The 27,992-nt window shown below is 33.8% G+C and overlaps 1 protein-coding gene across 4 annotated transcripts in view; it reads left to right on the plus strand.

Annotated features, from left to right (window-relative positions):
- Positions 1-27,992, plus strand: part of LOC118200115 (cyclin-dependent kinase 6-like) — a 596,937-nt gene that overhangs the window by 291,088 nt on the left and 277,857 nt on the right. The gene's annotated exons all lie outside the window — the stretch shown is intronic.

The raw sequence follows: 27,992 nt of genomic DNA on the forward strand, positions 1-27,992 counted from the left end.
AACTTCTCATATACGTAGCAGAAAGCCGCGGAAAAGGGTTTCTAGGCAGTGGCCTATCCCTGAGTGCCAAATAGGTAATGTCTATAACGAAGTTTTTGAGCACGGGTTACACCAGGTTACCTAAGTTACCTTAAGTTAGTTTTGTGATTCTAGGTTCTAAAGTCATTAGGTTATTTTGAAGCAAGAGACTTAAAAAATGTGCAGTGTCCTCGCCAGGACTTGAACCTGGACCTCTCGAATACGCGCCGAGTGTGCTACCGTTACATCACGAAGGCATGCTGGAAAGAGGGAGAAAATACTGCGACGCTTGTTAACAATTGGTATACTTCTTTCCATCAATAGATGAACTTCTCTTGGTAAATAGATAAGTGTTATCAGCTATTCCAACAGGCAGCTTACTTCTCTCAACCAGTCTTCTTTACAGATGCTTAAGAATTCACTGCGCAGCTTCGCCAAGCGAATACTTGATGTAACCTTATAAGGTAGTAAAAGTGGGCTGCGCCAAATGAATGCTTGATGTAAACTTATAAGGTGCCAGAAGTGGGCTCAGTTCATTTGGCGAAGCTGCGCAGTGAATTCTTAAGCATCTGTAAAGAAGACTGGTTGAGAGAAGTAAGCTACCTGTTGGAGTAGCTGATAACACTTATCTATTTACGGAGAGAAGTTCAGTATTTGATGGAAAGAAGCTTACCAATGTTAACAAGCATCGCATATTTGGAGGAAGAGAGGCCTCTTCCAAAACCAAAGCAGTTTTTAAGACCGAAAAATCGGCAAGAGAAATTTAGAATGGTACATTAAATTAGATAAATGGCTAAGAACATGAAGGATGGAATCTGCATGTTGTGTATTGGTTTCGTTTATATAGATATAAATCATTACTGGGAGATGCTATTATGAATTTTTTAAATGGTCTTAAAGAATTTTTTACCAATCCTTTCTATGAAAACTCCCTCTTGTCTCTAAGAAATCAATGTATTTTGGATATTTGATGTAGAATTTTTTTTGTTTTGGTTTGTTTCTCTGAAAGATTTCAATAATAGATGCGCAGACGAATGTAATAATGAAATGCAACGGAGTCTTACGAAGAAGTAAGTTATTATCTATCCAGAGAATAGAGCTGCTTCAGGAATAAAACGTCTTTGCAAAAGGAGTAACTGGGATTTGTATTCTTTGATGGGAAATTTTAACGCTGTTATAATTTAGCCGATATATATCGAACTATACTGTAATGCTATGCAATAAATTCTTCAAGAATTAAAATCAGAAATGAGACTTTCAAGAATCAGACAAGGAATTCAGGTGAGAATGAGGTATGTTAGTTGAACTTGTGGAGAATCCGAGCATTTTTTTAATTGAAAGAAGAAGTATAAAATAGTATGCTAAGTTATGTAGCTATTTCTAATATTTTCTAATAGCGGAATGTCCATATCAGCGCTTCTTAAACCTTTTTCATTCATGACCTTTTTTTTATCATCACGATTTTTTTTGCAACGGCAGATATTAAATGTAAAATAAAGCTATAAAAATAAAAATTTTCTCGTAAATAATAATAATATCATTAAAATAATTATTATTAAATATGTAATATAATTATTATTATATATAATATAATTATAATAATTATTATTATTATTATATGTTAACCTTATACGTATGAAACGAATTGAGGTTTTGCTTCAAGTGTACGAAATTTAAAGAAAGAAAATCACATTTTAGTGAGACTGATGTGTTTGTTTTCTGCCTCATAAGAAATCTTGGTCCAGTGTTGGCACTGCTGGACGTAAAATATCCAACTACCAAATTGAACGATATTTATATTTAATAAGAGTTAAAGCTGAAAAAATCGTTTCACATGATGTGGTGCTGAATAGCAGAAGCTGAATGGCATTTCAGAAATTGTGAGAAATTCAGATCTGGCTCCGATCCAGAATTCAGCCAAGAATTTTTGTGAAAACTCAAGTTTTAAGTGACTCGATGGCTCAACGAAGTCTCCTTCCGCTTTATATGACATTTGATTAATCTCATTAATGTCCATCAAAAATGTTTTTTGATTCCAAGGTAACACTTTGAAATCAAAATTCGATATAAAATATTTGCAAAATAGTGTTCTAAGACTTTTAAGTTGTTTTAAATATTTACAATTTACGTACTGAGGGTTTGTAGGATATTTTGATTCTAAAGTAACTTATATGCTTGAAACTTAAATGCGACACCGCTATTATGTTGTCCTTAGTGGTATTTTTCAACATACAAATGTAATTTACATGTCAGTATTCCGATTTTTGTAATTGCACTGTACAGAAAATGTATACCAAACTAAAGAGATTTCGACTAAAGTATCTTTAAATTCTTGTATCGGAATTCAATTTTTACGATCCTAGCATTCCGCTTTGCGACCCCATTTGGGGTCACAACCACTTTTTAAGAAACGCTGCCCTATGGGATGGAAAGATGAAAAATTGTTGAAGGTTTATATCAGTAACCATGCTTTCGAATAATAAATTTGCCTGTCCTCTTTATACCATTGTATGGGGGAATAATTAAATCTTACGTATAATTAATTAAATAAATTCCATTGCCAAAGAAATTCTAAACTATATTGTCATATATTCATATCCCTTCAAGAGTAAATGTAACAAAGGTACACTTGCATTTATAAAAATGCACGCAACAGGAAAAGCTTAACAAATTGGATGTGATCGTATCCTGGATTTATTTTTTATAAATGTATGCAACAATTACAATGCAATTTTTACAAATGTTTACAATGTTTATTACATTTTATAAACAGTGTACTTAAATTACTTAATCTGTGTTGTGTTCACGATGATGGCAGGTAATTTTTAATTCGTTTCGAATTCGAAGATGATCTTTCTGCGTTGTAGTTGGTACAAGCGAATGCTGAGTTAATTGTGTGCAGAGTTGATGGTTTATGTAGGAAAGCATGCATTCGATTTGCGGTTCAGTTATAGTTTTTAGAAAATGTTCAGCTTTTGATAGCATGTTATCGGTTAATGCAATTATGTACTTAAAGTTTAAACGTTCTTCAGCTAATCTTTATTTGAACTAATTGAATTGCCATTATACAAATTTCTAAAAGTTAAAATCCTTCCGCATAGATTACAAACTATTCAAACTGCTCATATTCGAAAATTTTTCGTCGTAATCCTGCTTTTTTCTGCGTTTTTGAAGCACTGGGATTTAGTTGGAGAGTTATTTCCGTAGACTGATCTTTAAATATCAATATATTTACGCCATATAGTAATTTGTTTCCAGCAGTTCAACCAAAAAATTAAATTCTGTTAGTAGTTTTTAAGTAAGTGTCAATTTTTTTACATAGAAAAGCTACCGAGCAGTGGTTAACATTGAAAATGTTATTAATGATTTGCTTAGTTAGCTGAATAAAAATTTTAATAATAGTTTTCTTTAATTAAATATTTTTATTTAATTTGCGTGACATTTAAAATTAAATAAGGTAAATAAAATTATCTTTAGTAAATTCCCACCCCCGGCCGCATTCATTGGATTTATCTAGTTCTGACTACTTTATTTCCCCAAAATTAAAACTCCTGTATAAAGGAGAGTTTTTAAAATAGTTTTAATTTTAGGAAACTAAAGTTTTCTTATATGGAAGAAATCCTAATAATGTATTTACTTGTGTATCTCCACTTCTTTTACTAATTTTATCATACGAAAACCGAAAGAGGAAAATTATGTGAATACTTTAATTCCCAAAAGACACTGTTACAGTAAGAACGAAACAAATGAAAATTATTCAGTGATAAACTATTGGTAACTATGACAGTGTTATTCATTTAAAAGAAACTAAAATTTCAATAAGAATACTTAATATTAGCGTTACAATATCTTAAAAGATATCTTCGTTTCTAATACCTCTCTATACCCTGAATCTAGCCTTCTCTTAATTGATGTCCACTACGACTCTTTAGGCCTGAAATCATTCAGTGCTGCTGAAACTGTTGTCAGTGTTATTTACTGCAGCTTGCAAGTCGTTACTATTGTCACCGTCTTCACAGTCATTACCGTTCAATCTGTCACCATCGACACCGTTCAATCTGCCTTCTCACGTGCAGTGATGATCATAACCGTCACGAGCATCAGATATCGCAGCTTTAATTGAAGCTCTTCACTGTAATTGCTTCATCAATCAGAGGCTATGCACCCAAAATCTGTGAGCTAATCAATCAGTAAGACAAAGCCAAACACTACGTGGACGAATGGATTTAAATTTTAGGGATGCTTGCTTTCTGAACGCCTTGAGAGAGGGGAAAATTATGTAAATATCCGATAATATTTTTAAGACTTTGTGCTAAAAGCATACGCGAGGAAATACAGTAAAATTTGTGTGACATTCACTGTTAAAGTTATAATATAAAGCTCGTTATCTCATTGTGCTGCTATTTACATAAGAAAAGAGTTGTATTATATTAGTATACATCAATTTGTACGTTACTTCTAATGCATTTTTATTTCCTTGTATGAAATAAAGGTAATAATAAAGTAGTAAAGGTAGTAATAAAGGTACGAAGTAATATTATTATTGCGAAGAATTTTGCGTATCATATTTCAACGAAAATAGCCATTTTAACTGCTCTTGAACCCATTTGAATGATTTTTTTCCCTTGATATCTGTACATACGGACAGAATAAAGGACTCTTTTATTTTTTCCAAAACTTATTGTAAAATGAATTTAAAATGGGTTAAGTTACGTTTTAAAATGGGTTACGACGTGTACGTCACGAAAGGTCTGCAGTCCACTACACACATTCACACCCTTTTAGAATTTTTCGAAGCCATTAAACCAACGAAATCCGAAATGCCCTCGCCGCGATTCAAACTGCGGACCTCGAGTGTACTTTCAGTTACATCACGAAGGCATGCGGAATACCTCACAAGCATGCGGAGAAAATACCTTACAAGCCTCTGTTGTTTTCGCAACCAAATCTGAAAGGCCTTCATTGTTTGTTCTTTCTAAAATACAGAATTAAATTGAGAGATTAATATAGCAGTTAAGGCACCAAATAAATAAATAAATAAATAAATATAAATAAAAATAACACGAAACAGGCTGCTGTGTGAAATAAAAGATACATAATCATCCTACCGTAAAATTTTGTCTTGATAGAACTGCGAATTGCAAGTTTAATAATCTAAACAGGAATCTTTTGTCAAGCATCGTAAATCATTCCTCTGTAATGTAATTGCAAATATTGTAAGTGTTATCTTCCAGTAATATCGTAATCGAGATTTGTATATTTATACAGCTTTTTTTATCGGTATAATTGGTCAAATTTCAATTTCATAAATTAAATAAACAGTCTTCAACCATGCCATAACAGGATATTGCAAGTGGTTGGACTTTCTATTGCATATCGGTCTTACTCATAACTGGATTGGCAGCATAATTGCTTTTTCATTCTAAAAGAGAAAAATATGAAGCGTTACTTTTCATGAACAAGCTGATAATTTTGCAAGGAACCTCCGATTATTCTGCATATGCATTTATCTGGTATCCTAATGTAAAGGCCCTATAGATAGTCATAGCAGGTCAATCTAATTACTTTGTAACAGACTGCATTAAAATCCTGAAAACTTGTTCAAAGTCCTATTGGAATTGGTATTCAGAACGGTATTAATTAAATTAATTAAATTTTCGGCGGACACTATTTTATCTTGTATATGTATCTTTTGCTTTGTCGAATTTTGTCATATTTGCGTTACGGCATGATACTGATATCGAATTGTGCTATAACCTAATATCCTGCTCTGCGTTTTAATCCAAACATCTGTAGTATGATATTTTAATCTTTTTATGCAGGAATTCTCTAAAACTTGAATAACAATACTATTTTTGAATACCTATCTGTTAATAAATAGCGGCCATCGTAACAAGGCATTGGTTCAGTTTGCTGATTTTCTTGAAAGATGTCGAATTAAAAGTTTTTTTTTAGTACCACAAATAGTACTGTTGTTTTTGATGGTAGTTCTTGCGCGGTATGGAGATAATGGCAACACAGTGTATTCATGATTTTACTGTCATGGAAATGAATTTCATTTTTTTAGCTCAGTCTTCAGTTATCCTTTACCCATCTTTGAGCATCTTATACGTGCTTTGCTCTATTTTTTCCGAATTTAGTGTCTAACAATCACTGACTATAGAGCTATTTCAAAGACACTCATTTTCAGATAACTTAAATGATCAACTTTTGTTTCATTTTATGTCCATAATCTTTGCGTTATTGAATTACAGGGGTTGGACAAAAATATGGAAACACCTTTAAAAAAACATGTTTCTTTGCTTAAAATAGGAACCCGTTGGTATCCAAAACAGCTTTCAGTCTTCTCGGAATGGATAAATACAGTTACTGTATGTCTGCCAAGGGAATATTATACCATTCTTCCTGCAAAACGGTGGCAAAATTAGATAACGATGTTGGCGGTGGATAACGAGAACGCACTTTCCGTTCCAATGTAGACCACAAAGGTTCGATAATATTCAGGTCTGGTGACTGTGGTGGCCAGGGGAGATGGGACAACTCATCCTCGTGCTCAGAAAACCAGTCCTGGACAATGTGAGCTGTGTGAACAGGGGCTTTGTCGTCTTGGAAGACACCATCACCATCGGGGAACAAAGTTTGTACCATGGGATGAACTTGATCGGCCAAAATGTTCACATAAGTCTTGGCAGTCATGTGCCCTGACACAGTTATCATGGGGCTAGCAGAGAACCACGATATGGCTGCCCAAACCATAACAGAACCCCCGCCATGTTTCACTCTTGGCAACAAGCAGTCTGTATTATAGGCTTGAGATGGCGTTCTCCAGACGTAAACTCGGCCAGAAGTGGGAAACAATGTGAAAGAAGACTCGTCAGACCATATTACTCGCTTCCACTGCTCTATAATCCAGGCTTTATGACTTAAACACCACCTTTTTCCTGTTACGGGCATTAGCATCACTGATGAGTGGCTTCTCAAATGCAGCATGGCCAGCAATTCCCTATTTATGAAGCTCCCTTCTAATTGTTTTGGTACTCACAGGGTTCGGTAACACAACATTCATTTCAGCAGTAAATTTTGCAGCTGTGGTCTTCTTATTTTTCGTCACAATTGCCCTTAATGATCGTCTGTCACGATCACTCAGGACACACTTTCTTCCGCGCTGTGATTTAGCAGATGATGTTTTTCCGCTTTTCAAATATGCGGAATAAATCTTCGATACAGTACCTTTTGAAACACTAAACACCTCGGCTATTTTGCTTACGGAAGCACCTACCATACGTGCTCCAACAATTTGCCCACATTCGAAGTCTGTTAAGTCTGACATAATGCAATGACAGCCTCACATAACAGTACTCCGACAACAACTGAACTGTTTAGCACATTTACGAAGTTGTATAGGTGGCGTCAGTAGTCAAAAACGCCAGCGCCACCTACATATTTCATTAAAATCAATCTTTCTTTTCAAACATGCATTTCACAAGGTGTTTCCATATTTTTGTCCATCCACTGTACGTCTTGTACTCGGATGAAGAGTTTAAGTATACTTATACCTATGTTTACCTATGTTTTTTTTTAAACGGTGAATTTCTACCTGATCTAAGGCTTGCCTATCCTTAGTAAGATATTGATACGCATGATGGCTTATGTTTGCTGCTGAGTTAACGTCGACAGGCTGTAAAATCGATACATGCACGGAATCGCCAGCGGCATATAACTAACATTTACTTACTGGCATGCGATTAATATATTAAAAAGAGATTTTAACATTGATGTAATAATGAGTAAGAAGATTAATATACATTTTTTATGTGCACAGACTCGTCAGAAGTATAGACACGCATAAGGTCGATACTCGGAATACCATCTGTATAGTGTAAACTAGACACAATCTTTAGACTGGCATTGTATAAAATCAACGCCGGAATAGGGTTGATGCAGCTTAAGATAGACGTCGGCTTACAGTCGATACATTCATAGCTTAAACAAAACTTATAATTAGCACTGTGCATAATCAAGAGGGAAGAAATTTGCTTCAGAGAATTCGATACTGATGTGGGATCTAGCCGGTATTTCAATTACCTTTTTTAATCGCGTGCCGATAGAATGGCTGTCAATTCTGTATCGCAGTTTGTGCTTGATGTGCGATAAATCTTCTGATCATCAGAGAATAAGTGCTTCGAAGACAAAACTCGCTGAGACAGAATCAAAAACCTAAGTGTGTAGAGACATTAGGTAATTCCGAAGAAAGAGACTTGAAAAATGAGCAACGCCTTCGCCGGGAATCAAACCACGGACCTCTGGAATGTGCGCCGAGCATGCAGACCACTACACCACGAAAGCACGCTAAGAAGGCGGGAGAAATACCTTATAAATGCATACTAAAGACATGTCGTATGTTAAGTGTTATATGACATTTTGGTTGGCAAATTGTCCAACTTGCAATTCCTGTATCTCCCTAGCGGAAGTTTTTTTAACTGTTTATAGTTCCAACATTGTTACAATTCTCCTACGTTTTGACTGTTTGCATTTAAAACTAGATTGAACAGAAAATTTACTCATATCGACTTTGTTGATCACATTTTCAAATTCGAGATAAGCTTCTGCTCGTTTTTGACTATACTACTTTTGCAATATGACTGTTGCATTCACCAGCGATATGGATATGGAATTTCATGGCTACCCTCCCTCCAAACAACTGTAAGCTTAAGAAGAAGGTGTGATTTGAACAGTTCCCCGTTACCGTCAAAACTGTCTGTATGACAGTGATAATCACTAGTTTATCGAATAAATTGTTGGTGGGAGAGTTGCAGTTTATAAATTTTTTCATCTTCGCCTGAAAAATCATACCAAATTTTAAAATACCTCATTGTCTGATTAGTTCTAATGAAGCCACTGGTTTGAGTCGTCCTATATCAACCGCAATATTTCTAAATAATTACCATCTGAATTTCCATCGTATTGCTTTCTGCATTATTGATTTTTCCTGTGATATCATTATAAAATTTTGAACTTTATTTTTTTAGTCTAAATGGACGTTAGCTAAGAAAAACAGTTAGTCTCGAAACGGCATTTTGCTCGATTCACTTTAAATGTCCGAACAATGAAGAATCTACATAAATGTACGCATGTTTGTCGCATTGTGAAAAAAACAACGGTACCTAGAGTCATGAAATTTTGAACAACATAGTCCTCCACTCGAACAGCCCGAATTTGGAATCTTTTTACTGTCTATTTCAGATTTTTTAAAATTTTAAAGAATTTTTTATACAAAGCAAAACAGTTTCAAAGCGAGCAGTGGGAACACTAAGGAATAAAACATTTTTATCTCCAACGCGCGAGACTGTCTATCAGAAATTCTAAAGACAAGCTGTTCTTAAATATTTTTACCCCAATATGGCGTTAGCCAAAATGCTCTTGAAACGTGTATGTGTCCGTAAAAGAAAAAATCTGATGTGTACACCGCATGACTTCCTTGTACGGAATATTAAATTATACGCATTTTTTCTTGCATTTCATTTAAACTTATTGGATTGAATTAAAACTACTTCGCCGACAGCGCATAAACCACAATAGAATAAATGCATTCTTTAAAATTCACTCTAGTATTTGTTTACCGTAGCGACACTCTGGCGCTAGATTCACTTAACAGTATTATATTTCGTTCATATAACTCATAATGCACAAAATTTATATCATTTAAAGAATAGAATTATCTAATCGTTGCCACATGTTCTATTCAAATACTATAATAAAGCTAGAATGATGTATAAAAGAAATTAAGCAAACAAAACAAAAAAGAAACAGTTTTTCACAGACGATTGAGTATTTCTCATTCAATTCATTCAGTTCTCCCATCGCGAGAAGGCAAAAATACATAAAAACTCAAAATATCTATATTAAAAATTACGAAGTAAATCTGAAACACTTATTTCCTCGAAAAACTTCCAGATAGGATTAAGCATGATTTAATTGGCAATAATAAATGAAGGCGTTATCTTTGTTGTTGCAAAGCTACGTTTCTGTAGATTGGCAACAAATTCACTAGTCTGCTGTTTCAAATGTAAACAATCAATGGACGCCATAAAAAAAAGGCTTAGCGGCACTTAAACAATAAAATTGTTGATAATTCTAAAAGTATTGCATACAAATTTACTAAAGGTATAAAAACCTTAATCGGAAGATAAAAACAACATAATTCAATCATTTTTAAAGCAAAAAATGCGCAATTTACAAACATATGCGAGTAAAGAAACTGAGATCACTGAGCCGGGTAACAGAGTAGATATATATAATATAAATATATTTATGTACGTTTGGTGCGGCCGATTGCAACCAAAATACGAGGTGCACGTCTGTTATAGCAGTCCTATATACAAAATTTCAACGTTCTGAGGCTACTCGTTTTTGAGGTATGCGAGATACGTACGTACGTTCGTACAGACGCCACGAAAAATTCTCTTCAGAATTCATTTTAAAGCAGTTTTATAATTTTTTTGGAGGAAACGAGTCTTTTATTCTGTCCTTACGTACAGATATCACGCAAAAACATCGTTAAAATGCATTCGATAGCGGTCAAAATGGATAATTTCGTTGAAATATGCTGCCTGAAACTTTTCGCGATTACAATAATTCCTGTTTACTTCGTACAAAAAAAATGCCCGTTTGGGTGTAATATAAAACATGAAGCTTTCAGTTTTTATTTTATTTTATTTATTTATTTGTTTATGAATGTCGTGTTGGTTTTTTGGAGTTAGGAAGTTTCACTGGAATCTTGAGACAATACCAGATGCATTCAAAAAGTCTTGTACATATTTCGAATTCATACCTCATCTCTGTTTACTGAAAAAAAAAGGGGGAAGAAAGAGGAAGAAAATTTAATCAGTTGACTTCTTTCGAAGTTAGTCTTTGCCTTTATGTTCTACATGTTTTTAAAATAATTAAGGTAAATTTAACAAGTGTCTGTAAATTTTCTGAAGGTATCCAAACATGCAGAGCAATTTTCGCTTTTTAAACATACAGGTAATATAGAAACACTTGAATCACATTTTTAGCTTTAGTTTCCATAAGCATTAAAGATGAACTATCAGTATTTAAAGTAAATTATTATTATTTTGCAAAAATGTTAATTAAGTACAGAAAATAAGAAAAAAAAAAAATTAAAAGAAGCTACTTTAAAAAAAAGTGTTGCTTATTTGAATGGGCTTTAAAATAACTTGTATACCTTTTTCTAGTACTTGCACTATTATTTAAAGGATATTCTAATAAACAAGTTTTTTAGAGATGGTCGAAAAATTAACTGGAAGTTTTTCGGGCATATTTACCATGTTACAACTCAAAAACGCAGCCATAATTAGAAAGTGAGTTTGTTTTAGTACATTCACTGCAAAACAATATAAAGACAAAGCATACAATATTTTGTAAAAATGGTATAACTATATTCTTGGTACAGTTTTTGAAGTGGGAGTGTTATACGTAAAAATCAGTTTTAAGGAAATGCGCTTTTAGTTAAGTTATACCATTTATACTATAATATATGTAATAGCATACCTAAAATTTACCGCATTTATATTTTATAACCTTCCTCTTTATGTCATGCAGCCAGTCTCTTTCATCCCCCCTGACAATGTTTACCTCAGTTCAGGATGTCCGGATTCGTTTTTCATCTAGCCCAGTGTTTCCCAGCCCTTTTTGTGCTATGCCCCACTTAATGCTCTCTAAAATTCCTATGCTTTCCCTAGCATATACGTAATTTATAATATTTAAAAATTGAAAAGTTCACGAAAGAAACTTGAATTATAGATTTTAGGAAGAAATCTCTGAGCTTTTAAATGTCCATGTCTAGAGCGAAAATTCTTTATATATTTTAAATGCACCCGTAATTTAAAAACTTTTTTACCCGTATACATCAGTTACATTATTCTTTATTTTTGAAAATAAAAAGTGAAATTTCGAAAAATTTCGACTTTGAAGAAAATTTGGAAATTTGAATGTTCCTTTTCCCCTTAAACTTTGGACAAGTCCATTTTCAAATTGCCCCCCTGTCGGGCGTGGGCCCTACGTTAGGAAACACTGATTTAGCCTCTAAAAATTCCTCTCAGTCTGTAACCATCAGGATGAATATGTATTACTATGTTAAGTATATCTTGTTATCCTTTAAAACGTTTACTGAACACTAGGACAGCCTTTATTCTCTTAAATTCCGGGTTTATTGTTTTGAGCTGAACTTCCATAGATTATATTTGAAGCTTTTGTTTGCGTTCTGTGTTCCCATGTAAACATTTCAGTAATAAATTTTATATATACATGTTTAATTATGCTCATCGTATTATGCGATCATCTTTGCAATTTAGTCTAGCATTTTGTTGCATTTTTGCATACTTGCTATTACATTTTTGCATTTTGTTACATTACGTGAAAATTATTAACAATTGCATCGAATTGCATAACTAAATGTTTTTACCTAAAGTTGGCTTTTCAGCATTTCGAAAACCTTAAGCCAAATGGTGCAATGGAAACCTCTATAAGACGACTTACCTATAGTTCCAGACTGTTTTGGTTTTCTGACGAAGTGGTCGTCTGAGAGACTTTGGGATGATATTTCGGAAGTACTGGTCCCTTTTAGATAGGACTGCATTAGGAAGATAACTGCCATTAGAGATTTTATTATATTTAATAAATTAATAGAATTCATTATCTCGTGCAGATTTCCACGCATCTTACTGATCTCAATCGAAAATTTATTAGTATGTAGTTTTTCTCAAGAAAAGAGCTTGACTGCTGTATTCGTACCTACTTGCGCAGACATTTAAGGGAGGCTATTTAAAATGCATAGCGTTTTCTAACAGTTTTGTCAAGAGATAATATAGCATGTGATTGCTATATTCAAAATGAAAGTAATAAATATTAATTTACACAAAAACGTTAGAATTTAAAGCAAAACGGTTGCAATTCAGCAAATTGAGGGGGGTGGAAGCAGCATTTCTTTATTTTTATATAAATTGCGAAATCGTTAAGTGTTTGTTTCAACGGGAATTGAACCCAACATCTCCCTCTGTAGAGATTGTTTTGATCAGTAATATGCCCCACCAATGGCCGAGGTGTTAAGACCGCTGAATGCTAGATCGAGACTGCTGAATTGAATGCATGATTGGTTTTCGTGGTTTTCTCACACGTGTGACGGGAATTAAGAGCCAGTTTTCCTTAGAAAGTTCTCCACGAATGCATCCTTTCCCTTAGGCATATAGACCTCTTGTTGAAACTCTCACCGACAACCACGTGATTTGCGCATGCGCGCAGCAAAAACTAAATCAGAACTTTTTAGTTGAACTTTGAGAACTCGTAATGGACGTTTGAGTGAAACATGTAGTAATTCTCTTCTGTGTTATACATATAGATTTTAGTTTAGTGCTGTGATGTAAATTAAATATCTTATTATCTTAGAAGCCTCTCTCTTTCTGTGAGTAGTGCAGTGTAACCTCTTGTGCTTTGCCTGTTCAAATAACCTAACCTAACCTACTGATATATGGAAGCAGTTGATCTTGTTTTACCAGTAATTGCTTGTTAATTTTAACTTACTTTTATGCAACACTTTATTACTTCCCTAGCTCAGTTTGCATTATGCATTACTAGTTAGATGTATCACAAGAATGCTCTTAAAATTTTTCTTTTCCCTCTTACAGACTCAAATTTGTATGTATTCCGATGTTGGTGAGCCGGCAGCTTCCTTCTTCAGCTTTTAACAGTCCCCCATTGTATAAAATTTATTTCTGCAAGGACCGAGCCTGGAATCATCTCATGTGAAGACAAATTGTTTAGCCACGCTTCTGCTTTAGGCTATTGATGCGAATGAAATTTTTCTCATTTAACCTGTTATTTTTATGCTTGGTTATGGACGCTGCGGGAAAGTAATAGAATATCATTAAATGTTCTTTTGGTAGCATGTTGTGTTAATATGCGGCGCTCAGTCATCTTAGTATTCTCCTTTCCATACTAAATGTGCTATTTTTCTATGTATAATACATCTTCTTTTAATGAGGAATTTTTTGATGTTACAGCTAAGAGAGTTTCATTCCCCCCTTTGCGTAGACAGGATATGTTAATACATTCTATCTTCAGGTGAGCATAATTAAGGCTATTTAACCTCGATATTCTCAGCCGAATGATAGGGAATTGGTATTTAGAGACGCGATGCACTTTCATTCATTTGGATGCTCATCCGTCGCCCGAAGTTGGCATAAATTATCTTCGCAGACCGACATCGTCAGCAAAGCACATATACACATCCCCGCGAGATAAACAGCTGTCACATACTTACCATGGTGTAATACTCCGTCTTCCGTCACTCGTCAGCAGTCCAAACGATGCAGCACTCCGGACCGATTACAATGCTTGCATATATGTATATATGTATGCACACATACATGCATACATACACACACTCAATCCATATCCTGTTCAACTCCTCGGGTTATTGACTCGGCGAGGCCCATTTCTTGTTATTGTTACAATTCAAGAACAGATTTTTAGTTAGCCTCGAGATTATTTAATGTTGCAGGTTCCTTATTTGATCAGATGGATTTCCGCTGAAACACAAGGCAGTTCCTTTGGTTGCAGAAGAAGAGGAGAACGCATTGCCCATGTTTATTATGGAAATGAGGACCATTCGGACGTTTTTAGGAGATGGAGCACTTATCCTTATTGGAAAAAGAGAATCATGACGTGTGTGTTTTTCTTCTGTAATTGGGGTCTGCGTGAGTCAACAGCGAAATTTCCAGAATTCTTTTATTTTCGGATTTTGGTCTTGGGGTAGAGAGGTGAGGAAGCTGAGAAGGTCTGTCTGTGGAAACACATGAAACTCATACGAAATTCATGTTTCACAGCGATATGTGCCAAATATGAGAATATTTATTATTGAAGTTTTAGCCTTGAATTGAATCCCACAAGTGGAGCTGCATTTTGACTCATGAATTTTCCTGCTAATTAATCAATGTCGAAGTTCGAATACTAAACTAATACTGGAGAAATTGATAAATGTGATCTTCCGTAAGTTATCCTTTGAATTAAATAATAAAATCGCCGCAAAATTTAGATTCAAGTTATTTTCACTTTAAAAAGTTTTAAGGTATTTTTTCCTTCCTTTCCGAATGCCTTCGTGGTGTAACTGGAAACACACTGGACGCGTATTTGGGAGGTTCGGAGTTCGAATCTCGGGGACGGCAGCAGCAGATTTCTTTAATTTCATAACATCGAAAAATCGAATGACTCTACAAAGTAAAGGCATCTCGTGTAGAAGCGATGCTCTGATTTCGTTTAAAGATGCGTAGTGAACTGTGAAATCCATATACGCTTTCGGTCTAACAAACATTTCAGTCTACAAGTTACTAAACTCACAAATAACACGTTATTTGTACCCCTTTCTTTTCTTTTCTTTTTTATTCTGTAATTGTTTTCCTTGCGGTGAATAAAAACGCATCCTTGAAATATATTTGACGCAAATGAAATCTTTTAAAACCATTTTCATTTTATTAAAATCAAAATGCAAATCCTGGACATAAGGGAAAAGTATCATAAATTGCAAGAACTTCGAATTCAAGTGAGGCAACAATCAGGAATCGTGGCGAGAAGGAAAAGATCTGGCAATGACAAACAAACGGAAATTATTGAATTAGGCAAAGTAAAATTAAAAGAAAATAAAAATTAGGTTGGCGTAGCTTTTACAACTTTATCGGTTTCGAAGACGACCAGCATAGTTTTTTTCAGGTGCATCTTTTTTCCCCCTCTTTTAAAGGAATCTGTTGGATATTCAGAGTTTTTAAAAAATTATCATGGTTTTTAAATCAAAAAAAAAAATTATCATTAAAAAAATATCATGGTTTTTAAAAGTTACAGATTTTTTTTATTTAAATCAGTCATGGTGTTTCTTGCTGTGGTCAAAATTTTGTCATTGATTTTTAAACTACTACCTGATAAGCTACTGAGTTCAAACTGTGTACATGCACTGTTTGCGGATGATAGTGCAATGTAGTGAAATTATTTTTTTTAATATTCTATGTAGATTTTTTAGATTTAATTTTGAAACGATTTTTCGAACATATTGTTACGAATTTGGTATTTAAAAAGCTAATGTTAGTTCAATTATAAATTAAATGGTTTTATTTCTCGCGCAGTGCAGCGCGTGACGAATATTAAAAGAAAGCTAAGCCGGAAAATTGAAAATACAAGAGCGCGTGCATTAAATAAATAAATATCTCTTTTTGATTTCGAGAAAGTACTGGAAAATTCTAGCGCGTGATTTTAAAATCTTATAAAAGGAGGAAAGTTTTTAGTAGTTGTAGTAGTTGCTTTGCTGTTGTTTAGAAAACTGCTGTTGTTTATTATAGCGAATTCGCGGATTAGCGTTCTTTAGCTGTTTTGAATTACGTTCTATTGTACATTTGAGTAGTTAAAAGGTAACTACTGTGAGATATTGTAATACTGCATGATAATTTGAGAAAATTTAAGCATTTTTAAAACAAGGTTTTTCATTATCTGGCAACCTCCGTTCCTCGATATGGTCACTAATTTGTTTATTGCGTCGTTGCTGGGAAATGGTCTTATTTTCCGTACCTCGGGGTGTTTTGCAGTTTCTTCGTATGTGGCCTTCAACTCCGCAGTTCCAGCACTTTAGAACTAGTTTCTTTTCACTTCTGTTCCGTCTCAAGCCACTGACTTGTCTGGTAAAATCATCTGCTTTATATTCCGTACCCTGTGGCGTTCTGCAATTCCGTCTTAGGTGACCTTCACTACCACATCTCCAACACCTTAGAGCCACTTTCTTCTCGCTCCTACTCCGTATCAAAGCGTCGACTTGTCTGGCTAAATCATCTAAACGAGCCATCAGTTGATCCACTGGCTCATGGACTCGCACAGCTCTAACTGGGTAGCGATCTCTACTAGTTGCTTGCTGGGCTGCCTCGAACTTCATGGCGTACAACAGAGCGCTTTTTATGTCCTTTACATCTGCCATTCGAAGAGCTTTCTGTATTTCAGGATCCCGGATGCCGTCGATGAAATATTGCAGCGACAGGATTTCTCTTGTTTCTGTCGGACACTCCGAAAAGGCGTGATGTGACAGCCTTTCAACATCCGTGGCGAGCTCCTGAAGTGTTTCGGTGGGCTTCTGCTGACGGGATTTTAGTTGAAGCCTGCTGTAGTCTTTCAAACACTTTTCACCAAAGCGCAGCTCCAATGCGCCGGATAGAGCTTCAAAGTCTAGTCTCTGGTTTTCGGAAAGCGTCTGCAGGATATCCGCTGCGTCTGCTCTCAGAGAAGCGACGAGATAACAGGCCTTAGCTTGGGAATCCCATCCATTCGCATCCGCCACGATAGAAAATTGTGTCTTATACACCTGCCAGGAGGTCTTCCCATCATATGTGGATAGCTTCAGAGGTGGACGTGCAGGCATTAGTAAGAATTTAAAATCATCACTCCTGCTCCCTGCCGACGCTACGAATTTCTTTAAAGTATCCATTTCTTTGGCAACTGCAGAAACTCTCTCATCAATTTGTTGTTCGATTTGGTGTTGGACGGCACAAACTCTTCGTTCAATTCGTTCCTCCACAGCAGAAACTCTCCCTTCTATATGTTCTTTTACAGAAGAAACTCTTTCTTCTATTTCTTCTTTCACCGAAGAAACTCTTTCTTCAATATGATCTTTTACGGAAGAAACTTTTTCTTCAATATGTCCAACTTTATTTTCAACTGCGTCAATTCTGCCTTCCATAGCTTCAAATTTATTTTCTATTATGCAAGTAATTTCTCTTTTCATTTCTTCTTGACCAGCTTGAATGGCTTTCATTTCGTCCTTAATGGATTCCTGGCCCAATTTCATTTCTTCCTTAACAGATTCCTGGCCCAATTTCATTTCCTCTTTAATTTCTTCTTTAAATGAGGCAAAGGCTGATATTAACTGCCTTAATTGCTCTTCCATCGCTCTTGTATATGGCATTCAAACCCCACTCCTGACACCAAAAGGTGTGGTTGTGGAATCCGACTCGACGGAAAGGACTTTGTCCGAAATTACAGTCACTTTGGGATGGGCCGTACACAGTCCTAAACAGGCTGAATGACGTCGTGGTTCGAATTCGTAAGTCTTCGAACTCTGAACCTAAAGTCGTTCATTACAACAGGTTAGCTCATTACTATGGCCATAGTACATAATGTAAATAATTGTAAATAGTATAAGACCATGGTCCATTTTGTTTTTTTAAATGTGTATTTGATTTGTATTTGATAGCATTTGATTTGTTTTATGTATTGCATTTATTGTTCATGTTGTTTATTATTGTAATGTAATGCTTATTAATGCATTTATCCCGCTTCTGACACCAAAAATTGTTGCGTGCGTACGGGTTCGTTATGAAATGAATGCACAAGTCCGATGAAAAATGAACAAAAATTTATTATTATCACAACAAAAATGCTTAAATTTTCTCAAATTATCATGCAGTATTACAATATCTCACAGTAGTTATCTTTTAACTACTCAAATGTACAATAGAACGTAATTCAAAACAGCTAAAGAACGCTAATCCGCGAATTCGCTATAATCAACAACATCAGTTTTCTAAACAACAGCAAAGCAACTACTACAAACTGAGATGTTTTCCTCCTTTTATAAGATTTTAAAATCACGCGCTAGAATTTTCCAGTACTTTCTCGAAATCAAAAAGAGATATTTATTTATTTAATGCACGCGCTCTTGTATTTTCAATTTTCCGGCTTAGCTTTCTTTTAATATTCGTCACGCGCTGCACTGCGCGAGAAATAAAACCATTTAATTTATAATTGAACTAACATTAGCTTTTTAAAAACCAAATTCGTAACAATATCTTTGTTTAAAGAAATCACTAAATATTGTTTGCACCATGAAATAGAACGGGGGAAAATTTTAAATTATTGTCTAAATTTTAACATAATTTTTGATTTTTTAGACTATATTTAATGTCCTTGACTTTTTTAACATTTCAGCATTTAAAAATGCATCAGTTGCAAAGTTTTCAAATTTTCACAGGTTACAACAAACATAGATTACAAACAATTTTCACGGGTTACAAATAAAACAAACTCTTCTTCCTCTTTTCAAATAGATAAAGATTATTAATTCGGAGATTTTTTCTACATTTTTATTTCCTTGTACAAAGTAAAGGAAATATTGTAATGGCGAAAATTTCGAGTGTCATATTTTAACGAAAAGATCCATTTCGAAGCCATTTGAACGATATTTTTGCTTGACATTTGTACGTACGGACAGAATAAAGGACTGTTTTGGCCAAAATAGATTGTAAAATCGATTTAAATTGGATTCAGGAGAGATTTTTTCCCTAGCGTCTATACGTGCGTATGTCTGTATCTCGCATAACTCAAAAACGAGTAGTCATAGAACATTGAAATTTTTTATATGGGACTACTATAACGTGTAGTTGTGCACCTCTTTTTTTTTTTTTTTTTTTCCCCTCCCTTTCGTGCAACCGTTTGCACCAAACATGTATACATATATATGGGTGTGTGTGTTGTTCTTACGTTCCGCTTAAGGTTTTTATGCCTTTAGTTAAACTGCATTGCCTGTAATAGTTGTAGAATTATGAATAATTTAAAAGTGTAAGAGGCGGCTAGGCTTAACGTGACGGTTGTTTATTTACATTTTAAACTCTTAGCATTAGAGTGAATTAAGTTAGCAGGCGCACCAACTTCAGTCTTTTTTCGCAGTGGGAATCAAAAGTTAACTTGCAGATTTGTGCACCGAAGATTTTGTCTTTCTGGCCGTTGGTCGATTCCTCCCCCCCTTTGTAGAAATTCTAATTTTAATTATAAATTTTGTTTTATCTGTTTTTTAACTATATTATTTGGTGTTTCAGGTTTTATTGTATTTGACAGTTTTTAATGAAGATTTTGTATGTATTTTTTTTTGCCTTGCCACGAAGTGAAAACTGTTTGGATTGAATGAGAAATATATGTCTAATGAAATTCGAAGAAATAAGTTTAAATGAAGTGCGGCAAAAAATGGGTATAATTTAATAGGCTAACAAGGAAGTCAATGCAGTGTCCACATCAGGTCTTTTAAAAATATTTTACAGCGTTAAATAGAAAGAAAGATATCGGTTCTTGTGTTTCAGGATGATGATGTTATTACTTGACATTGTATTTTTACTTCCATATCTTAACAGCAGGATTTATTAGCCTCTAAAATTATTTATAATGAAATCTACTGCTTCATTTTCAGTTTTTTTCCCCCCGTTTCATGAGTTTATGTGCGTTTCTTTCAGCATTTCATTTTTAAAGTTTATTGTTAAAATTTTACTGTGATCCATAACAAAATGGGACTTTAAAATTGTAACATCCAAAAAATGTAACTTTGGTAAAAGATTTGAAATTTTTAAAGATTTTAAAATAAAAATTATTTAAAAATATTAATTAGGTGACTTTCTAGAATTTTTTAAAACTAGCTGCGTTTTGTAAGTATTTATTTAACTTTCTCATAGTGTTGTCACTACGGGCAACTCAAATTCTGCTTACATGCTCATTGTAGATTATCATACAATATGGTGGGCAGCGTTTTATTCAAAATTTGATTTAAAATTTAGTATTTAAGTTATTTTTCACACATTCGTTTAATAACGAAATAAAACTCAGAATTTTTTTCCCAGTTTTCAGGTAAAACACACAACATCTTTTAAATGAAGTTTCTAGAAAATTTTAGTAATTTCTGATTGTTTGGCAGAATCACTGAATTTTTTTGACCATTTGACGTAACATAATTGTTAGAAGTATAAGAGTGATTATTCATTTTTAAAAATGATTTTTCAATTGAAAAATTTGATTGTAAACGTGTCATTGAGACACAAAAGAGAAAAATTTAAAAAAAAAACTTTTATTTAATATTTATAAAATTCTTAGAAATCTAAAAGGAGAAAAATAATCTATTATATAGTTTAATGTGAACAGGAGATTAAATAGTTCTCTTTACAAAATTCGTTTACAATTTTATACAGCAACCTTAGACCTTTCGCACATAATTGGCTCCTGAAAATGTGTGCGAAAGTTGGAAAAGTAGAGGAGCGAGGAAAAATAGAAGCATTAGAAATTGTATTTTAAAATATTTGTTTATCAGTATAAATAATTAAGTTAACGAGGCTTGTTTAAGCATTTTATTAAGTTTTCTTTATAAACTAAGTAATGTTTGTTGAATACTATCCATCAGTTTCTTCTTCCTCACCTTCATTCTACATTTCATTTAGCTCTTGTTGCTCAATTAAATATTTATTTGACAGAGGTACTGAGTGAGATTCAATTAACTCATTTCGTTATTAACATCCAAGTATAGTTTATTCCTTAGGCTAACTATTTGATCTGTGATATTTTCCGGAGTTTCTTCAGAATTTATGAAATCACTCATCATTTGTGGGAATAATTGTTTCTAAACGCCTGTCACTGTGTACGCATTTATTTCAATCCACAAGTCTCCAGTTTTGCTTATTGCATTCTATATATTATAGTCTTTCAAAAATCTGTTAATATAGATCCACCTTCCCTACTGGTATTTCATTTAAACGTGGCTGTCACTGTTTAATCATGGGCTTTATGAGACAGGTAGTACTGAGAGGAAGGAAACATAACATTGATTTCCGGGTCAGTGTCTCATTAATAATGCCGTAGAGTCATTAGATTTTTCTTGAAGCAAAAGACGTGAAAAATGTGCAATGCTCTCACCGGGACTTGAACCCTGGACCTGTCGAATATGCATCGAGTATGCTTCCAGTTACACTACGAAGGCATGCGGAAAATTTTTATTTTTTACAATACTGCTTAACTGCCGGTACGAAATGAAAAGTAAACTAATCTTTAAATATTAAACTCAATATTTAACCAGCTCGACAACTTGTCCTTTTTCTTTCTGGATGCTCGCACAGACTATTTCTCGGTGGGTCATGTGCTACTCTTATCAATTTAAGTGGGAGCGATTGCATTGAACCGAACATTTTTTGCAATGTCAACAAAAATCTTTGAAAACTGAATTTTTAAAAGTGCGCAAAATCTAGGGTCGCCTGCATCACAAGTAATGAAAACATGGGTCCCTCAGTAATGAAATCGAATAATCGAATTGGATTGTCAAAAGTATAAGTCGTTGTCTTTTTAAATTTATAATGGCGTCGCATGCTTTTATTTTTCGTGATATAAAATTGTAGATGAATTTTGTAAAGAGAGTTATTTAATCTCTTCTTTCCGTTAAACTATATGATAAATTATTTTTCTCTTTTCCTGTTTGAATTTTAAATAAGAAATTATTTTTTGTTTTATAAGAATTTATTATGATTTTTAAATACTGTTGCATATAAATTACACTATGAAAAATTCATCATGCTGCGTTTTTCCAGTCTCTTCTGTGAGACATTAATTTAATAGTATAATGAAAAAAATGTTTGAAAAGTGTTTTTATAGAGTAAAAAAAGTCTGAAAAACGTTTTTATTTAAAATTACAAAACAGTTAATAATCTGAAGGTATAAAAACTATTTATCATAGAATTTAATGGAAGCAAGAAATTAGGTAATTCTTATTACAAAATTCGTCTACAATTATTGCAAAATGTTAAAAATTCCAGATAAAAATAAATTTTTAAGGATAAACTTTACGCTATATTTAACAATATTTTCTTTAAAATTTTAATAATTAAATAAAAAAATAGTATCAAAGATAAGGAAAGACCTTATTCATCATCGATAGGCAACAATGTCTTTTTATAATGGACGCGATTTTTGTCCAAACTGAAAGCAGTCATACTTATCTGAGGTGTTGTTTACTGGGTGGCGAGAATTTTAATATTGAGAATATAAAAATTCCAGTCGTTATTGCTTTAAACTTGGAATCTTACAGCAAATAGATCCCACTATAAATCAAAATGAAACAAGACACAAAAATGCATATTTCTGCTTCAGAAACATAATAAATGTGGCTTAATTATCTGTTTTATAAATAGTCTTTATTTAAGCATAACTTATTCAGTTTTAAATAGCATAAATTGTTGCTAGTTCCTTACTTACCTAATTGTCAGTATACATTAATTCGATTTCTTAGTTTGCGTGCTATGGGGAATAGATACTCTAGAAAGGACTAAAACAATCATGACAAAGAACGCTGCAAGAAGAAATGCATTCAGTATTTATTTGCTTCTCCTGTTTCGCGAAAGATATTCAATATACACCTAACAAAGTTATAGAGTTATGACGTTAATGAAGCTAACACTTCGACGTTAGCTCTGACAGTGAGTTATTGCCTTCGTTACCAAGTAGTGTTATGAGTAATGAATTCAGGCTTCTTAAACGTTGACCACCAGTGCTCTGGTAACGTCATTATGCTGTCTGTCTTTCTTTTCTAACGCTGTTATTTTTTATTATTAATGGTTTTAGCAGTGTTTATTTCAAATATTTGATGGAACGTTCCATAACAAATAATTACGGTAGGTTTCTGCCGGTTAGAGTGATTTACATAAACCTATAATCCTTTGGTATAATTTGCTGCAGCCTTTATCTAATAGATTACCTGTACCTAACTGTTCACTGTGATTCTACAGATCATCTTCAGGCCATTTGCTTGTAATAATTACTAAATTCCATCGTGTAACAGCAGCGGTTACAAACCTTTTACACCTAAGGCCACTTTATCGCAGCCAAATCTGAAGACTGGCACAGGTAAAATGTGCCCAGCAGAGTACCAGGGCATATGTTTATGTCCAGTTCTTAAGGTGATTATTACGTGATAAGTGGAAAGCAAGTGACAAGAAAATTAGCGTTATACACGAAGTGCGATTGTTACAAATTATGAATCCGAAAGAATAAATCTACAAATATTAAATTTTCATCACGTCTCAAAGACATCAACACGATGAAATTGGACGAGAAGCACGCCAGAGAAAAATTTTAAATTAGGGAAATCTTAATTTAGCTTCTATTTTGAATAAAATCTACATCGATTCTGAGAAAGATCAGGAACAGGTCACTCTTCAGAACTCTCCATAATTAATGTTAGATTCTCAAGTTCTGGATATATAGTAGGCAGGACAGTAAGTAGACAGTGATGTGGCTAATTTTCAATATCAGTCTTTATTTTTATCCTTATCATGCAATATACTAGTATTAAAAGTAAATCTGCTTTATCGAAGTTTTATCATTAACGGAGTGTCGAACTATATTTATCATCTTCTTATGTTTATTAATATTAAAATGAATAATAAACTTATAATAATAAATTTGATCAAATGAAAACTGCATTTGTATTTCCTTACTTGTAAGTGAGGCAACATGTTTATAATGTATTAAGTAGAGAATTCCATTTGCGCCGATCTGATTTATGACGAACATGGACTTAGTAAAACGATGGCTGTAGGACAGGAAAAATCGTCGATGTCTAGCGTGAAGACACAAAGGGCGGAAGACCTAGTTTTGGTTCTCGGCAGTGAAGCCGTCGAACGATACAATACGTATCTATGCTATTAATGTCACTGAGAGGGGGGACATTTCCCAGAATGGAGGTGACTCGCAGGTGCTTTTCTGATTCCTGCATACAAGAAATGAAACATTTTCACTACCGCACGTCGGGTCTGCCGGTCGGTGGGTGGGGTGGGAGGGAGACGACCTAGGTAAGGATCACCTTGAGAAGAATGGCCCGGGTAGGTAGTGAGGGTTGAAGACCCACACAGACGGCGCTGCGGAGAGCGAGGAATGCAGCTCCGCTGACCGGTTCCCCCTGAAGGGGATATATCTTTCGTGGCGATATTGGACTTTTTTTATGCGGATTCCGTTCCCTTCCCTGCCTTGTGCCACGCCACGAAATCTCTTGTTTCGTAGCCGAAAAAAAAATTTCACTTTTAATTTCCATTTCCACAGATACGTTTCTAAAGAGTATTCTGGTGAGTGGTATGATTAGAGTCAAAGAATAAATATAAGTAATAAATATTTTTAAGGGGAAGGCAAAAATTCCAAATATTTTACAAAGTAATGCAAAATATATTAGTTCGATAACCAGTGAGTTCTTCCAAGTGCATTCCCGATAACTTCGTTTAAAAGTTATATTTCGTTGTTATGGGTTTTATACAGTATATTAGTTGCTTGCCCAGCAACTTAAAATAATTATTTAAAAAAAGAAGGAAAGATAGAAAAAATGTGTTCTGATTTTCAGATCAGTTTGTGCAATTTCATGGAATTCAACCATTGCAAATATTTAATTATGTTAATAATAAAACAAAATATTTCTTTTTTTCATTATTAAACTAATTCAATGAATTGTAGTGCAGCGATTCTAAACTTTCAAAGCAACAGAAATTAGTCAGTGAGTTGTAAAGAACATAATTTCTTTATTATAAGATCTACTTTTAATTCTTCTCTGAAAAGGAATGGAATGGAAAAAAAAAATAATAATAATAAATAAATAAAGCATTTTATTTTTTAGTCCTTAAAAACATCGTTTCATTTAACATTTTCCATCAGTTACAGCAACTGAGAATGAAATATGGAATAAATTATTTCTTTCCATATGATCCCATGTATATTATTTTTGGTATGATATATTATTCTACATTTCGATATATGTTGGCAGGATTTATTATTAGCTCAGTTAGCAGTTGTTTATCTCTCTCCTTCTCTCCCTCTATAAGATGAATGTATATATAGAATTTATTTACTAAATAATATTGATTATATTATCTCCTAAGATTAATTTTAGTAGAATTATCTTAAAAGAGTGAATCCATACTTAGTAAGTTCTATTTCGAAAGATGTTTTGAAGTAACTTGGATGTGTGTGTGTGTGTACGAGACCTAGCGAATATTTTTCAAAGAACATCGAAAAAGATCAAGAAAGCAGCTTAACAATAATAATATAAGATATAAAACTGGGTGGACTGAAATAATGAGTGCTGAAGAATTTGCCCACAGATTGTGAGCATGGATTCAGTTGGGCAAGATAATTTCATTTGAATTTTCGGATTACAGTATAGCACACCAAAGAACTTTTTTTTAACTAAATGCAAAAGCCCCCTCCATGAATTTCCTTTAACCACCACCATATATATATATAAAAAAAAAAAAAAAAAAAAAAAAAAAAAGGTGGAATTCTATATTCCGTAACATATGGTTGTTAGAATTTTTTTTAATTAAGAAAACTGCAAATGCTCATACAATTATTAATTAGTTATATCAAATTAAAAGCGTTTTTATTTCAAGCAATCAGATTAAAAATTTAAAATCATTAAAAATTAACATTCTTTCTTATACACCGCTTAGCGTGTTAAAAAATAGCAGACAAATTAAGTTTGGAATATAAGTTAAATACCTTATGCTTTGCTGAATGGTAATACACTAGCATGTACAAAATAAAAATATTTGATTACGGGCTGTGGCAATACATTGCTTATAAATTGCTGAGTTCGTTAATTAAAAAACTCATTAAGTTTGCGCAAAGCATAAAATAATTTAAAACAGATTCAAAATTTAAAATTCGGGTTTAGAGGTACACATATTCAAGTGCTGTGTTCATAACTTGACTCTAAGTGTTCTTTGGTGCTCTTGTGGCTCTTTTCACAGTTAGACGAGCAGGCATATATTAAATTTTACTTCCTTGTACGAAGTAGTATTGTAATCGCGAAAAATTTCAGGTATCATATTTCTACGCAAATATCCATTTCGACCATTCTCGAATCCACTTGAACGATTTTTTATGCGTGACATCTGTACATACGGACAGAATAAATGACTGCTTTTTCAAAACAGATTGTAAAATGGATTCAGAATGGTGTTTTTTTTTTTTTTTTTTTTTTTTTTTTTTTTTTTTTTTTTTTTCCCTCCCTCGTGGGACTGCTGTAACATGTAGTTGTGCACTTCCCTTTTTTTATTGCAATCGGCCGCACCAAACGTATATATATATATATATGTATGTAAGATATAACAAAATATGATAGCGGTTTCAAAAAATAATTGGCGACCTCAAAATTAATATTCTAAATTTGGTGATCTGCCCCTAAGTTCATCTCTTCTCAGAGGTTCCAGATTTTTCTATCTTACGTAACGTTTTAATGCAGATATCTCTTGTCCAATCAAATTAATTGTAAACCAAAACTCCGAACTGAAACTTTTCCGACTCCCACCCTTCTTCCTCTGAAGTTCTATGATTCTCTGCCCCTTTTCCGCGTTAGCTCTTCTGCTGGTAAGACGCTTTTCATCCATGCTGCTGCCGCTTACTTGCTTAAGATGACGTCGTACTTCAAAATGGGAGTTATTCTATTCAAATATTATTAAGAAATATCTTGTCTGAAAAGGATTATTTGATATGCATGGAAAAAATAAAGATTGCGATTTTTCAAGATATGTTGTGCTAAATTGCGTCATCATATTTTCCACTCTGCCATCTTTGAAGATGGCAGAGTGGAAAATATGATGACTCCACTCTGCCATGATGACTCCACTCTGCCATGATGATTTCCACTCTGCCATCTTTGAAGATGGCAGAGTGGAAAATAGTGGCAGATGGCAGAGTGGCTTGAGCCACTACGGTCTTCTCGGTCATCTACGCAGTATCTAAGCTGTTAAAAGTTCCTCTGTTTTCATCTATGCATTTTTGGAATCATTTCATGTATATATACACTCATTCTCTTACCCGGTTTGGTGAGAGTATTCTAATGCTTGCTTGTATGTTGGTAAATTTTGCATTTTTTGCTTTAAAAGTAATTGAATTATGTTCTTCTTACATTCCGGTTAAGGTTTTTATAACCTGCATGCAACAGTTGTAGAATTATCAATAAGTTAAAAGTATAAGAGACGGCTAGGCGTAACGTGGCAGCTGTTTGTTTACATTTGAAACTCTTAGTAGTGTAGTGAATTAAATCTAGCTGGCGCCCCAACTTTAGTATCTTTTTTGCCCAGTGGGAGCAAAAGTTAACTTTA

Source organism: Stegodyphus dumicola, chromosome 9, assembly GCF_044657685.1.
Source record: "Stegodyphus dumicola isolate Sdum_Otavi_A_Nest chromosome 9, ASM4465768v1".
Lineage (NCBI taxonomy): Eukaryota > Metazoa > Arthropoda > Arachnida > Araneae > Eresidae > Stegodyphus > Stegodyphus dumicola.